This window comes from Symphalangus syndactylus, chromosome 21, assembly GCF_028878055.3.
Source record: "Symphalangus syndactylus isolate Jambi chromosome 21, NHGRI_mSymSyn1-v2.1_pri, whole genome shotgun sequence".
In the NCBI taxonomy this organism is placed as follows: Eukaryota; Metazoa; Chordata; class Mammalia; order Primates; family Hylobatidae; genus Symphalangus; species Symphalangus syndactylus.
The window spans coordinates 8,850,850-8,866,049 of record NC_072443.2 but is presented as its reverse complement, the minus strand read 5'-3'; the positions used below and the strand labels follow the sequence as shown (position 1 = coordinate 8,866,049).

The window sequence follows — 15,200 nt, the reverse complement described above, 5'->3', positions numbered from 1 at the left end:
GACATCTGGAACGGTGAGAAGGGATTCTCTACCCTTGATCATCTCTCTTATATTTTTTAATTTCCTCTTGTTCTCACAGGGATATTCTCAACCTCCAAAAAGCTCTACCAAATTTTGCAGTTTTGAGAAATTAATTTCAGCTATTACCATAGCAGATTCAGGAAAGCCAACGTCTTTCATGTTACATTATACAACCTTTATTTTTCCTTGTATGGAAGTACCATCAGTTCCTCTGACACACTTTTCCTAGGACTTTTTCGTAAACATTTACAACTATGAGCATGTATATTTAAATTAGTATCTTTCAATCTGGTAACACAGATAGGGTTACATATTTGACTTTATTGGCAAGTATTTGCAAATGAGGCAGACCTCATATCCTAGCCACTTATAAACTGCATGATTCTGTATCTCATTTTTCTCATGGAGAAATAGAGATAATATTAACTTGGTTTTTGCTAACTGTTGTTAGCTCTGTAGTTCCTATCACATTTCAGACCTATTTATTGCATGTGAGGTTTTTCACAAGATGCTTAAATCTCTGACTTTTAATTTCCTTATCTGTAAAATAAAAGTAATAATACTGCCCCTTACAGAGGATGTTGTATATATTAGCAACGATGATTATAAAGCATCTGATATTCAATAAATAATGGTATTGTCAATGTTGATGACTATAATTACCATAATTCATCTTTCAATGTTTATTCTGAGAGCTAAAATGATCTCTCAATATTTGTTTTTTTAAAACCTGCTGAGAAGTTATTATATGCTTAAATATATTTGTATTTGTTTTAAATGAGAGCTGAGGTTACTTTAATTTCCCATGTTTATTTCTCTCTCTATTTCTCTTTTCCAGTTACGCATTGTACAGTTTGAATGCCATATCCGGAATCTTCATAGTATCCACACCAACAAGCCAGTGCTTAGAGCCCTGAATACAGACATTTACACATGGTAGATCTTACCCTATAGATTCAGTATTGAGGTTTTGAACTAATATGTACAGTTTTTAAAATTCCAATTTCCACCAACATTATTTTTCCTTTATGTGACATTTACTGAGTGTCCAAATTATGCCAGGCAATATGCTGGCCCCTAGGAGTACAAAGGTGAAGATAATGTCCTTGCCCAAAATGATTTTATAAAGTGGTGGGAGGTACCACCACATAAAACGGAGATTTACAGTACAAAGTGATTTTATCATATCTGTCAAGGTTCTTTGATCTCCCAGTTTTCAGTCTAACTTTTATTCTTCCTAAATCTATCTTTTAACTTTTTTTTCAAATCCTATGTTAATTCTTGCTTTCTTCTAGGATTTAGCTTAAAATTACAAGAAGCCATAGTCTTCCCCTACTCACTTTAATTTTCTAACAGAAATCTTTACTCATGTCCCTGTGAGTCCTTCAAACAACAAAAAAGAAACTCTTCAAACAAAAAAAGAGTAGAGCATAATACAATAAATTATTCTATCCACATTACATAGATCCAACAATTATAATTATTTAGTCATATATGCTTCATCCAAATCCCAGGCATTATTTTACTCCTAAATACATTATTTGTATTTCTCATAAATAAATACATTCTCCTAACTCTAATACCATTACCCATCTACAAAAAATTTTACAATTAATTTTTCCAGTCATCTATTCTCCATCAAAACATCCATTCTATACTTATGAAACAAATGCCATGTTATGTTCATGAATCTCTGGGTCAGAAATTTGGGCAGTGCTCCGCTAAGTGATTGTTTTGCTCTGTATGGTTACTCAATGGTACTCACCTGGTGATGAGCCAGTCTAGATTATTCAAGACTGACTTATATGCACACTGCCTTAGGTGGGATGATCTGGGCTGTTGAATGAAGTGTCTACGTGTATACTTACCAGTATGACAGTCTCCAGTAGTTGAACTTCCTAGATAGAGCCTGGCCTCTCATGAGTGAGTAACCCAAGATTACTAGGCAAAGAACGCATTACTTTTAATGACCTGACTTCAGAAGTCACTATTGATGAAAGCAGCCACAAGTCTGCCTACATGCAAGGAGAGGAGTTAGTATGGAAGGAATGTAAAATAAATTTGAGGGCATGTCTTGAAAAAGCAGCAGTCTTCAATATTATATAATACCAATTTCATGTTTCAAAATTTCTCAATTTTCTCAAAAATATCTCTTTATACTTGATGTTCAAATCAGGCTCCATATAAGTTCTACATATTGCATTTGGTTGTTACTTTTCTTTAGTCTTTTTTAAGCCTTTAAATTCTAAAGGCTGATTAGATTTACATGAGCATTCTGGCAGAATCATTTTTGAGGTGGTCTTCTAGGTAGCATATTGCATCATAATGAGACACATAGTGTCTGGCTGTCTTGTGAACTCATTGTTGGTTGGTTGGTTGGTGTTGGTTTAAATCTTGAAATCAGTAAATAATCCTTGGGCTGAAACTTATGATTTTTGAGAGTAAGCACCCCCTATCAACTTTTTACAAAAATGTTTTTCTTAAGTAGTTTATTATTCTTGCTTAATATAATCATTAAGTAGTGGTAGCAAAATGGTGACTTTCTGTGTTTCCCATATATGTATTAATATTAACTTGAATTCACATATAAAAAAGAACTTTTGTACCAAACAAGTTTATTCTGTCAGTTAAAATACACTTCTTAGAGAAAAAAAGAGGAAAACATTTAATGTTTTTTCTTCATTACTGATCTTCTGAGTAAAGTAACTAATGTACTCTATCCTCAATAACGATACAAAGATTTACCATTTTCATTTTTTTATATTTTTGGAAATTATTTTTAGCTATGTGGACATAAAATATATAATTAATAGTTACCACTTATTATTAAAATTCATTACAATTATTATTATTTTTGATTCTTAAATAATTACATCTTTGGCAGCAAGATCCCCTTAGAGTTGTCACTGTGATTTTTTGGCATAAAAACATTAGCTTATGATAGCTTTCTTGACTTCTAGCACAGCAAACTATTCTACAATCTTCTTGTACGTATCCTGCCCTAGACCCAAAACAAGTTATTTTTCAAAGCAGCCCTGATTATTTTTAGTAAGAAATAATATTTAGAGAACATGATGTGTACAGATGAGTGCTCAGAGCTACTGAGTTGTCATTGCTTCTAGGCATTTTCAGGGGACAGAGATGGGGAAAATTTTTTCACAACAACAGCAACAAACTATGAGTTTATACTTAACATTAAATTCAATATTAGAGTTTTTCCTTAACCTTTTAAAATTTTATACTTTTAGCTCCTTTCTCCTACAAGAAAAATTCTAAAAATACAAACTTTTGTTTGCTTTATTCTACAACACATAAAACAACATTTAAATAACCATAGCAGTATCCTAACTAGAGTAATAAAACTGAATGAAGGTTTGCCTTAGGTTTCCTTTGTACCTATCCCCTTTAAGGATGTACTGCCACAATACTATCTTCTGAATCATGTTGAAATTATTAATTTTTGCCTGTGTGGTTACATCACCAACTTGATATGTTCATTTGTTTTAGTTTGATCTGAATTTTTAAGACTTGCACTTTTATGTAATTTATTTTTAATATACACAAATCGTGCATGTCTTAAGTCAGAATTAATAACAACATATGCTCAGAAACATCTCACTTTCATTCTTATCCTCTCCCTCTGTTCCCTGCCACCTGTATAAACAAACGTTTTTATTAGTTTTCATTTTGGCCTTCCAGTTTCGTTTTGTTTTGTTTTGTTTTTCACAAATATAAGCACAAATGTTACTATACTATATTCAATACTTTGCTTCCTATTTTTGTTTCCCCTGTGGGCACCAGACAAAGCTGCATATTTATTTATTCTTGAAATTTCCATTAAAGACTGAAAACTGTCCTCTTTCAGAAGAAGGAATAACTAATGGTTAAAATTCTAAAATAAAAGTAAATGATAAGTTGAACAGAAAAGTTACTTTCTTGTTACTGAGAATAACGAGTGATGGAGATACCTGGGTAGGATGTTCTGGAAAGATACCTATGGGATTATGATATGAATCAGGTGAGAGGAGGGATGAGATGAATCCAGTTGTGTAGAAAGCAGAGAGGGCATATGTTTGACACATTCTAGAAACTGAGGGCAGGCCAGTGAATTTGAAATTTGTACCATGGAAGAAAAGAGTTATAGTAGGACGTTGGCGAAATAGAGAACTTGCAGACCAACAAAATTAATTTTTAAAAATTTAAATAAGGACTGTTGTGGGGTGGGGGGAGGGGGGAGGGACAGCATTAGGAGATACACCTAATGCTAAATGACGAGTTAATGGGTGCAGGAAATCAACATGGCACATGGATACATATGTAACAAACCTGCACATTGTGCACATGTACCCTAAAACCCTGAAGTATAATAAAAAAATAAAAAAATAAAAGAAAAATTAAAACACATAAAAAACGATGTTTAAAAAAAAGAAAAAATTTAAATACGATGGAAAGCCACAGAATGGGTTAGGATGGAGAAGTAACAGAATTTCATCCTTAGCTAGTTTGCTTTGTCAGCACAGTGCTACAAAATCACTTTTGTCCTCCTCTAAATGCTTTAACTTCTTTGAGGCTTTATGTAATACAAAGGCATTTGATCTCTCCTTTTATGTGTTATTACTTATGATTTTTACCATTATCAAAACAACTACCATTTTGTCTTGTAATTTTTTGTTCACTTGCCTGTTATCACTTGCACCCATGAGTACTTTGAGGGGATAGTGTAGTATTTATCTTTGAATCCATGATGGATAACAGATGCATAACACATGTGGTACTCCAAGGAAGTTTTAAAAATAAATAAATAAAAAGATGATACTAAAATAAATTTTCCTCACAGACACTTTTTTTTTTTTTTTTGAGACGGAATTTTGCTCTTGTTGCCCAGGCTGGAATGCAATGGCGCGATCTCGACTCACTGCAACCTCCGCCTTCTGGGGTCAAGTGATTCTCCTGCCTCAGCATCCTGAGTAGCTGGGATTACAGGCATGCGCCACCACATCTGGCTAATTTTGTATTTTTGGTAGAGACAGCGTTTCTCTATGTTGGTCAGGCTGGTCTCAAACTCCTGAACTGAGTTGATCCACCAGCCTCGGCCTCCCAAAATGCTGGGATTACAGGCATGAGCCACCGTGCCTGGCACAGACACTTAATTTTTAAAATTGCATTCAAAATTTTTCTTTTAAAATTTTATTCTCAAAAATATTTGTAGAAGGTAATTTAGTTCTTTTGGAAACTAATATACATTTTTACCACCAAATTCAAATCAGTTTTATACAAAATCTACCCACCCTCATGAAGTCATCTAGAAAACCATTATTCCTTTTGCTTCCATATCATTTTGTGGGAGAATTCTTATTCAGTTTTACCTGGTTTTAAAGTTATAAGGGTGTATGGGGTGTGTGTGTGTGTGTGTGTACATGTATCACATTTTTTACTAAGTAAAGTCCCAAAAGACAAGAACCACTTCTCCTTTAACAAATTGTATTTTATAATGCATGACACATGCATATAACAAATTAAGCTTTGCATAATTTTATTTCACAGAACGAATTTCAAAAACCAAATGAGTTTTGCTGGGTGTTTCAAGATGGCCAAACAGGAACAGCTCCAGTCTACAGCTCCCAGCGTGATCAATGCAGAAGAAAGGTGATTTCTGCATTTCCAACTGAGGTACTTGGTTCATCTCACTGGGACTGGTTAGACAGTGGGTGCAGCCCACAGAGAGTGAGCCGAAGCAGGGCGGGGCATCATCTCACCTGGAAAGCACAAGGGGAAGGGGACAGGGAATTTCCCTTTCCTAGCAAAGGGAAGCCGTGACAGACTACCTGGAAAAACAGGGCACTCTTGCCCAAATATGGCGTTTTTCCCAAAGTCTTAGCAACCGACAGACAAGGTGATTCTCTCCAGTGCCTGGCTCAGCGGGTTCCACACTCATGGAGTCTTGCTCACTGATAGTACAGCAGTCTGAGATAAATCTGTGAGGCGGCAGCCTGGCAGGGGGAGGGGCATATGCCATTGCTGAGGCTTGAGTAGGTAAACAAAGCAGCTTGAAAGTCAAACTGGGCAGAGCCCACCGCAGCTCAACAAGGCCAACTGCTCTACACTCCACCTCTGTGGGCAGGGCATAGCAGAACAAAAAAGCATGCAACTTCTGCAGACTTAAACGTCCCTGTCTGACAGCTCCGAAGAGAGTAGTCATTCTCCCAGCAGGGCGTTTGAGCTCTGAGGACAGACAGACTGCCACCTCAAGTGGGTCCCTGACCCCCGTGTAGCCAAACTGGGAGACACCTGCCAGTAGGAGCTGACAGACACCTCATATAGGCAGCTGCCCTTCTGGGACAAAGCTTCCAGAGGAAGGATCAGGCAGCAATATTTGCTGTTCTGCAATATTTGCTGTTGGGAAGCCTCCACTAGTGATACCCTGGCAAACAGCATCTGGAGTGGAACTCCAGTAAACTCCAACAGACCTGCAGCTGAGGGACCTGACTGTTAGAAGGAAAACTAACAAACAGAAAGAAATAGCATCAACATCAACAAAAAGGACATCTACAACAAAACACCTTCTTTAGGTCATCAACATCAAAGACCAAAGGTAGATAAAAACCACAAAGATGGGGAGAAACCAGAACAGAAAAGCTGAAAATTCTAAAAATCAGAGCACTTCTTCTCCTCTAAAGGATTGCAGCTCCTCACCAGCAACGGAACAAAGCTGGACAGAGAATGACTTTGAAGAGTTGACAGAAGTAGGCTTCAGAAGGTCAGCAATAATGAACTTCTCTGAGCCAAAGGAGGATGTTTGAACCCATTGCAAGGAAGCTAAAAACCTTGAAAAAAGATTAGATGAATGGCTAACTAGAATAAACAGTGTAGAGAAGACCTTAAATGATCTGATGGAGCTGAAAACCATGGCACTAGAACTTCGTGACACATGCACAGGCTTCAGTAGTAGATTCGATCAAGTGGAAGAAAGAATATCAGTGATTGAAGATCAAATTTATGAAATATGGTGACAAAACAAGGCTAGAGAGCAAAAGTGGAAAGAAACAAAGCCTCCAAGAAATATGTGACTATGGGAAAAGACCAAATCTACGTTTGAGTGGTGTACCTGAAAACAATGGGGAGAATGGAACCAAGTTGGAAAACACTCTGCAGGATATTGTCCAGAAGAAATTCCCCAATCTAGCTAGGTAGGCCAACATTCAAATTCAGGAAATACAGAGAACACCACAAAGATACTCCTCGAGAAGATCAATGCCAAGACACATGATTGTCAGATTCACCAATGTGGAAATGAAGGAAAAAGTGTGAAGAGCAGCCAGAGAGAAAGGTCGAGTCACCCACAAAGGGAAGCCCATCAGACTAACAGGGGCTCTATCAGGAGAAACCCTACAAGCCAGAAGAGAATGGGGGCCAATATTCAACATGCTAAAATAAAAGAATTTTCAACCCAGAATTTCATATCCAGCCAGACTAAGCTTCATAAGTGAAGGAGAAATAAAATCCTTTACAGGCAAGCAAATACTGAGAGATTCTGTCACCACCAGGCCTGCCTGAAAAGGGCTCTGGAAGGAAGCACTAAACATGGAAAAAAACAACCAGTACCAGCCACTGCAAAAACATGCCAAATTGTAAAGACCATCAATGCTAGGAAGAAACTGCATCAATTAACAGGCAAAATAACCAGCGAACATCATAATGATAGGATAAAATTCACACATAATATTATTAACCTTAAATGTAAATGGGTTAAATGCCCCAATTAAAAGACACAGACTGGGAAATTGGATTAGGAGTCAAGACCTATCAGTGTGCTATATTCAGGAGAACAATCTCAAGTGCAAAGATGCACATAGGCTCAAAATAAAGAGATGGAGGAAGATTTACCAAGCAAATGGAAAGCAAAAAAAGCAGAGGTTGCAGTCCTAGTCTCTGATAAAACAGACTTTAGACCAACAAAGATCAAAAGAGACAAAGAAGGCCATTACATAATGGTAAGGGGATCAATTCAACAAGAAGAGCTAACTATCCGAAATATATATGAACCCAATACAGGAGCACCTAGATTCATAAAGCAAGTCCTTAGAGACCTACAAAGCGACTTAGACACCCACGCAATAATAATGGGAGACTTTAACACCCCACTGTTCATATTAGACAGATAAACAAGACAGAAGGTTAAGGATATCCAGGACCTGAACTCAGCTCTGCAACAAGCAGACCTAATAGACATCTACCGAACTCTACACCCCAAATCAACAAAATATTCATTCTTCTCAGCACCACATCACACTTACTCTAAAATTGACCACACAATTGGAAATAAAGCACTCCTCAGCAAATGTAAAAGAACAGAAATCACAACAAACTGTCTCTCCGACCACAGTGCAATCAAATTAGAACTCAGGATTAATAAACTCTCTCAAAACCATGCAACTACATGGAAACTGAACAAGTTGCTCCTAAAAGAATACTGAGTAAATAATGAAATGAAGGCAGAAATAAAGATGTTCTTTAAAACCAATGAGAACAAAGACACAATGTACCAAAATCTCTGGGAAACATTTAAAGCAGAGTGTCAAGGGAAATTTACAGCACTAAATACCCACAAGAGAAAGCAGGAAAGATCTAAAATTGACACCCTAACATCACAATTGAAAGAACTAGAGAAGCAAGAGCAAACACATTCAAATGCTAGCAGAAGGCAGGAAATAACTAAGATCAGAGCAGAACTAAGAGAGACAGAGACATAAAAATCCTTCAAAAAATCAATGAAACCAGGAGCCGGTTTTTTGAAAAGATCAACAAAATAGATAGAGTGCTAGCAAGACAAATAAAGAAGAAAAGAGAGAAGAACCAAATAGACACAATAAAAAATGATAAAGAGGATATCACCACCAATCCCACAGAAATACAAGCTACCATGAGAGAATAGTATAAATATTTCCATGCAAATAAACTAGAGAATCTAGAAGAAATGGATAAATTCCTGGACACATACACCCTCCCAAGACTAAACCAGGAAGAAGTTGAGTCTCTGAATAGACCAATAACAGGCTCTGAAATAGAGGCAATAATTAATAGCCTAACAACCAAAAAAAGTCTAGGAACAGACCGATTAACAGCCAAATTCTACCAGAGGTATAAAGAGGAGCTGGTACCATGCCTTCCGAAACTATTCCAATTAAAGGAAAAAGAGGGACTGCTCCTAACTCATGTTATGAGGCCAACATCATCCTGATACCAAAGCCTGGCAGAGACACAACAAAAAAGAGAATTTTAGACCAATATCCCTGATGAACATCAGTGCAAAAATCCTTAATAAAATACTGGCAAACTGAATCCAGCAGTCTATCAAAAAGCTTATCCACTATGATCAAGTCACCTTCATCCCTTGGATGCAAGGCTGGTTCAACATAGGAAAATCAATAAACGTAATCCATCACATAAACAGACCCAATGACAAAAACCACATGATAATCTCAATAGATGCAGAAAAGGCCTTCGACAAAATTCAACAGCGCTTTATGCTAAAAACTCTCAAAAAATTAAGTATTGATAGAATGTATCTCAAAATAAGAAGAGCTATTTATGACAAACCCACAGCCAATATCATACTGAATGGGCAAAAATTGGAAGCATTCCCTTTGAAAATCGGCACAAGACAAGGATGCCCTCTCTCACCACTCCTATTCAACATCGTGTTGGCAGTTCTAGCCAGGGCAATCAGGCAAGAGAAAGAAACAAAGGGTATTCAATTAGGAAAACAGGAAGTCAAATTGTCCCTGTTTGCAGATGACATGATTGTATCTTTAGAAAACCCCGTCATCTCAGCCCAAAATCTCCTTAAGCTGATAAGAAACTTCAGCAAAGTCTCAGGATACAAAATCAAGTGCAAAAAATCACAAGCATTCCTATACACCAATAACAGACAAACAAAGAGCAAAATCATGAGTGAACTCCCATTCACAATAGCTACAAAGAGAATAAAATACCTAGGAATCCAACTTACAAGGGATGTGAAGGAATTCTTCAAGGGGAAATACAAACCACTGCTCTATGAAATAAAAGAGGACACAAACAAATGGAAGAATATTCTATGCTCATGGGTAGGAAGAATCAACATCATGAAAATGGCTGTACTGCCCAAAGTAATTTATATATCCAATGCCATCCCCATCAAGCCACCAATGACTTTCTTTGCAGAATTGGAAAAAACTACTTTAAAGTTCATATGGAACCAAAAAGGAGCCTGCATTGCCAAGACAATCCTAAGCAAAAAGAACAAAGTTGGAGGCATCGTGCTACCTGACTTCAAACTACACTACAATGCTATGGTAACCAAAACAGTATGGTACTGGTACCAAAATAGATATATAGAACAATAGAACAGAACAGAGGCCTCAGAAATAACACCACACATCTACAACCATCTGATCTTCGACAAACCTGACAAAAACAAGAAATGGGGAAAGGATTCCTTATTTAATAAGTGGTGCTGGGAAAACTGGCTAGCTATATGTAGAAAGCTGAAAATGGATCCCTTACTTACACCTTATAAAAAATTAAGTCAAGATGGAATAAAGACTTAAATGTTAGACCTAAAACCATAAAAACCCTAGAAGAAAACCTAGGCAATCTCATTCAGGACATAGGCATGGGCAAGGACTTCATGTCTAAAACACCAAAAGCAATGGCAACAAAAGCTAAAATTGACAAATGGGATCTAATTAAACTAAAGAGCTTCTGCACAGCAAAAGAAACTACCATCAGAGTGAACAGGCAACCTACAAAATGGGAGGAAATTTTTGCAATCCACTCATCTGACAAAGGGCTAATATCCAGAATCTGCAATGAACTCAAACAAATTTACAAGAAAAAAACAAACAACCCCATCAAAAAGTGGGCGAAGGATGTGAACAGACACTTCTCAAAAGAAGACATTTATGCAGGCAAAAAACACATGCAAAAATGCTCACCATCACTGGCCATCAGAGAAATGCAAATCAAAACCACAATGAGATACCATCTCACACCAGTTAGAATGGCAATCATTCAAAAGTCAGGTATCAACAGGTGCTGGAGAGGATGTGGACAAATAGGAACACTTTTACACTGTTGGTGGGACTGTAAACTAGTTCAACCATTGTGGAAGTCAGTGTGGCGATTCCTCAGGGATCTAGAACTAGAAATACCATTTGACCCAGCCATCCCATTACTGGGTATATACCCAAAGGACTATAAATCATGCTGCTATAAAGACACATGCACATGTATGTTTATTGCGGCACTATTCACAATAGCAAAGACTTGGAACCAACCCAAATGTCCAACAATGATAGACTGGATTAAGAAAATGTGGCACATATACACCATGGAATACTATGCAGCCAGAAAAAATGATGAGTTCATGTCCTTTGTAGGGACATGGATGAAACTGGAAACCATCATTCTCAGTAAACTATCGCAAGGACAAAAAACCAAACACCGCATGTTCGCACTCATAGGTGGGAATTGAACAATGAGAACACATGGACACAGGAAGGGGAACATCACACTCCGGGGACTGTTGTGGGGTGCGGGGAGGGGGGAGGGACAGCATTAGGAGATATACCTAATGCTAAATGACGAGTTAATGGGTGCAGCACACCAACATGGCACATGGATACATATGTAACAAACCTGCATATTGTGCACATGTACCCTAAAACTTAAAGTATAATAATAATAATAATAATAATAATAATAATAATAATAAAATAAAATAAAAAGAAATTTTTACAAGAAAAAAACAAACAACCCCATCAAATAGTGGGCAAATGATATGAACAGACACTTCTCAAAAGAAGACGTCTATGAAGCCAACAGACACATGAAAAAATGCTCATCACCACTGGTCATCAGAGAAATGCAAATCAAATCCACAATGAGATACCATCTCATGCCAGTTAGAATGACAATCATTAAAAAGTCAGGAAACAAAAGATGCTGGATAGAATGTGAAGAAATAGGAATGCTTTTACACTGTCAATGGGAGTGTAAATTACTTCTACCATTGTGGAAGACACTGTGGCAATTCCTCAAGGATCTAGAACTAGAATTACCATTTGACTGAGTAATCCTGTTACTGGGTGTACCCCAAGGATTATAAATGATGCTACTAGAAAGACACATGCACATGTATGTTTATTGTAGCACTATTCACAATAGCAAAGACTTGGAACCAACCCAAATGTCCATCAATGATAGACTGGATTAAGAAAATGTGGCACATATACACCATGGAATACTATGCAGCCATAAAAAAGGATGAGTTCATGTCCTATGCAGGGACATGGATGAAGCTGGAAACCATCATTTTCAGTAAACTATCACAAGGACAGAAAATCAAACACCACACATTCTCACTCATAGGTGGGAATTGAACAATGAGATCACTTGGACGCAGGGCTGGGAACATCACACACCAGGCCCTGTCAGGGGATGGGGACCTGGGGGAGGGATAGCATTAGGAGAAATCCCTAATGTAAATGATAAGTTGATGGGTGCAGCAAACCAACATGGCACATATATACCTATGTATCAAACCTGCACATTGTACACATGTACCCTAGAACTTAAAGTATAATAAAAAATAAAATTAATAAATAATCAAATGAGTTGATTCCGTTCTTTACCCTCAGTCTTCCTTGATTTCTTCCATCCTATTTTATTAATCAAACTAACCCTATCATCTTACCAAATCAGCCTTAATATTCTCTTTAGCTTGTCTGAACTTTGTAGAGGGTTTTTTTTTGTTCCTGATTATAGGTCCCTGATCTGCTTTTTTAGAGCATCTATTTCACAAAACTTGTAATTATTAATTCTACCTCTGCTTCTTTGAGATGTAAATCTTCTCCCAGACTCTTGACAATTTTACAACGCAGGAATGTCTTTCTGAAGGACTTTCTTCAAGCCATTCCTTTGAAATGCAATGATCAAGAAAGATAATACCCATCTTCTAGTCTCAGTAGGAGGGTAGGAACCTAACTTCCAGAAAGTATAATTAGCAAACACAGCCTAAACACATTGATCAACCTCCCATTAAAATTTTCCAGTATTTTTCTACAGATCACCTATTGCTTAAAACCCTCCTGTCTTTTGTTTCCGCAGGGTTGAGTTCAATCTCTCCCCTCTGTTGCAATAGTCTTGAATAAAATCTTCCTTGCCTCTGAACTCTCTCTGATAAAATTTGTATTTGATACATCCCTCCTGTAAATTTCCATTGCAGGTGACTATTTTCTTCTTGTTGGCTGATATGGGAATAGGCAGATATATTGAGGGACTACAGATTGGATCTTGTGTACTGAATCTGGTGTATTTTTTAATTGGATCTAGTGTATTCAAACTCCAAAAGGTAGTCTATTTATTCTTTAGTCCTTTCTGTATATGTGGTCAAACAGGTTTTGAATGCTTTGTGCCTGTGTCATGGGCATAGCGGCTCTTTCTTATCTTCTACTTACACTTTTGACAGCTTTACAGAAGTCCATATGGCCACCAGATTCTGCCAACAAATTTCTGCTGCACCATGGGTAGCATGGTGTACCTTTTCTCTTCTACTTATCTATTTAACACTAAAACTGGGTCATCTACTGTGGTAAAGTGGTTACCATATGGACTCCCTTCTGGAGGTACCACATTTAAAAAATAATTTTATATAAAATTAAGGAAGAAACAAAGTTTCTTATCTTCATTTAGCAGACAAGGCTGCAGTAAAGATAACCTAAGTGACTTGGTCAAAGTTGAGCAAAGATTAACCTCATGTGTCCTGTTCTGGATCTTAAACAAAGTACTTTTCTGTCCCCTCTGATAGAGTTGCTACGGAGGACAGAGCTCCTTCAGCATAACATGGTTTCAGGAGAAAATTTGTTCAAACTCCCTTCAGGAAAAACAAATTTCCCAGACTGATGGTAAATACTATAATGGCATTGATGCAATTGACTGACATTTTAATTCTAATATATAAACTTTAAAATACTGAAAATGAAGGTACCTTTGAAATGAATCCATCATTTTTCTAATCTTTAATAAAGACTAATAAAAACACTGTGGAAGAAAAATAACACAAAATTGTCTGAAAACTGCAGAGGTCTCTATTCTTACTTTGTTTTTAATTGCAAACAAAACAGGAATAAACAAATGCAAATTTGGACATTAGAACAATGCCCAACTATAGAAACATGAAATAAATAAATGAACTCCCTACAAAAAACAGGCTGAAAATGGTTTACATAATAAATGATAGGCTAAAGAAATAAGGACAAAAATCATTCCATAGCTGTGTATTACTGAGAGTGAATTTTCTCTGTAAGCTCAGAGGAAGAAAATGGTGGATCTTCAAAGTTAACATCCCTTCTTTTTTAATTTTCTCTTTAGATTATCCTCGATACTTGGATAATGTCCATATATGGTGAGTTTGTTAAATAATATGCTTTTCTCATCTCTGGAAAAACTACATAATGAATCTTTATTCTGATACTGCTGCCATTAGGTGTATTATCTTTCTTGTGCTTAACCTATAGATGCACACTTTTCCACTCCTTTTGTTTTTTTTCCCCCGTGAATTCTCCTTTACATATATTTTGAATAGGTAATGCAGTCATAAATATGGTAGATGATTGCTTAGGATACTAATCATTTCCTCCTCCACATGATTGAGTGTAGGACTACATTTCTCCTCCCAACAGGTGCTGATTTTGGCCATGTAACTTTATTTTATGTTATAGTGAGTAGATTAAATCTCTGAAATTTTAGGCTTTGCCATGTCACTTGCTTTAACCAAATAGATATTTACTGGTGTGACACAAGCAAACACCTGAAGCATACTGGCATGATGAGGTATTGATTCATGTTTCTGGCATCACAATAGGCAGATAATGTGCTGGCTAGCCTGGCTGTCTACAAAAAATAAAAAACACTGGGAATATACTTAAACCCAACCTGAATCTTGGACTCAAGCCTAATTCTGCCCAGCTTAGATCAATTGAACTGCAGCCAAACCAGAGGTACCTGAAATAGAATAAATGATCATTGATTTAAGCCCTTAAATTTAGGAGTGGTTTGTTATTCAGCATTATGTGTAGCTAACAACTAGACAACAGTGTACACGTTCAAAATATATAGTAAAAGAAATTCTTATTCCT

At 36.8% G+C, this 15,200-nt stretch overlaps 1 long non-coding RNA gene across 1 annotated transcript; it reads left to right on the top strand.

Annotated features, from left to right (window-relative positions):
* The first annotated feature begins 2,447 nt into the window (after positions 1-2,447).
* LOC129471416 (uncharacterized) lies at positions 2,448-14,882 on the top strand. Its single transcript, XR_010118593.1, has 4 exons — positions 2,448-2,462; positions 5,566-5,745; positions 14,434-14,467; positions 14,745-14,882. It is a non-coding gene; the product is annotated as an uncharacterized lncRNA (long non-coding RNA).
* The last annotated feature ends 318 nt before the right edge of the window (positions 14,883-15,200 follow it).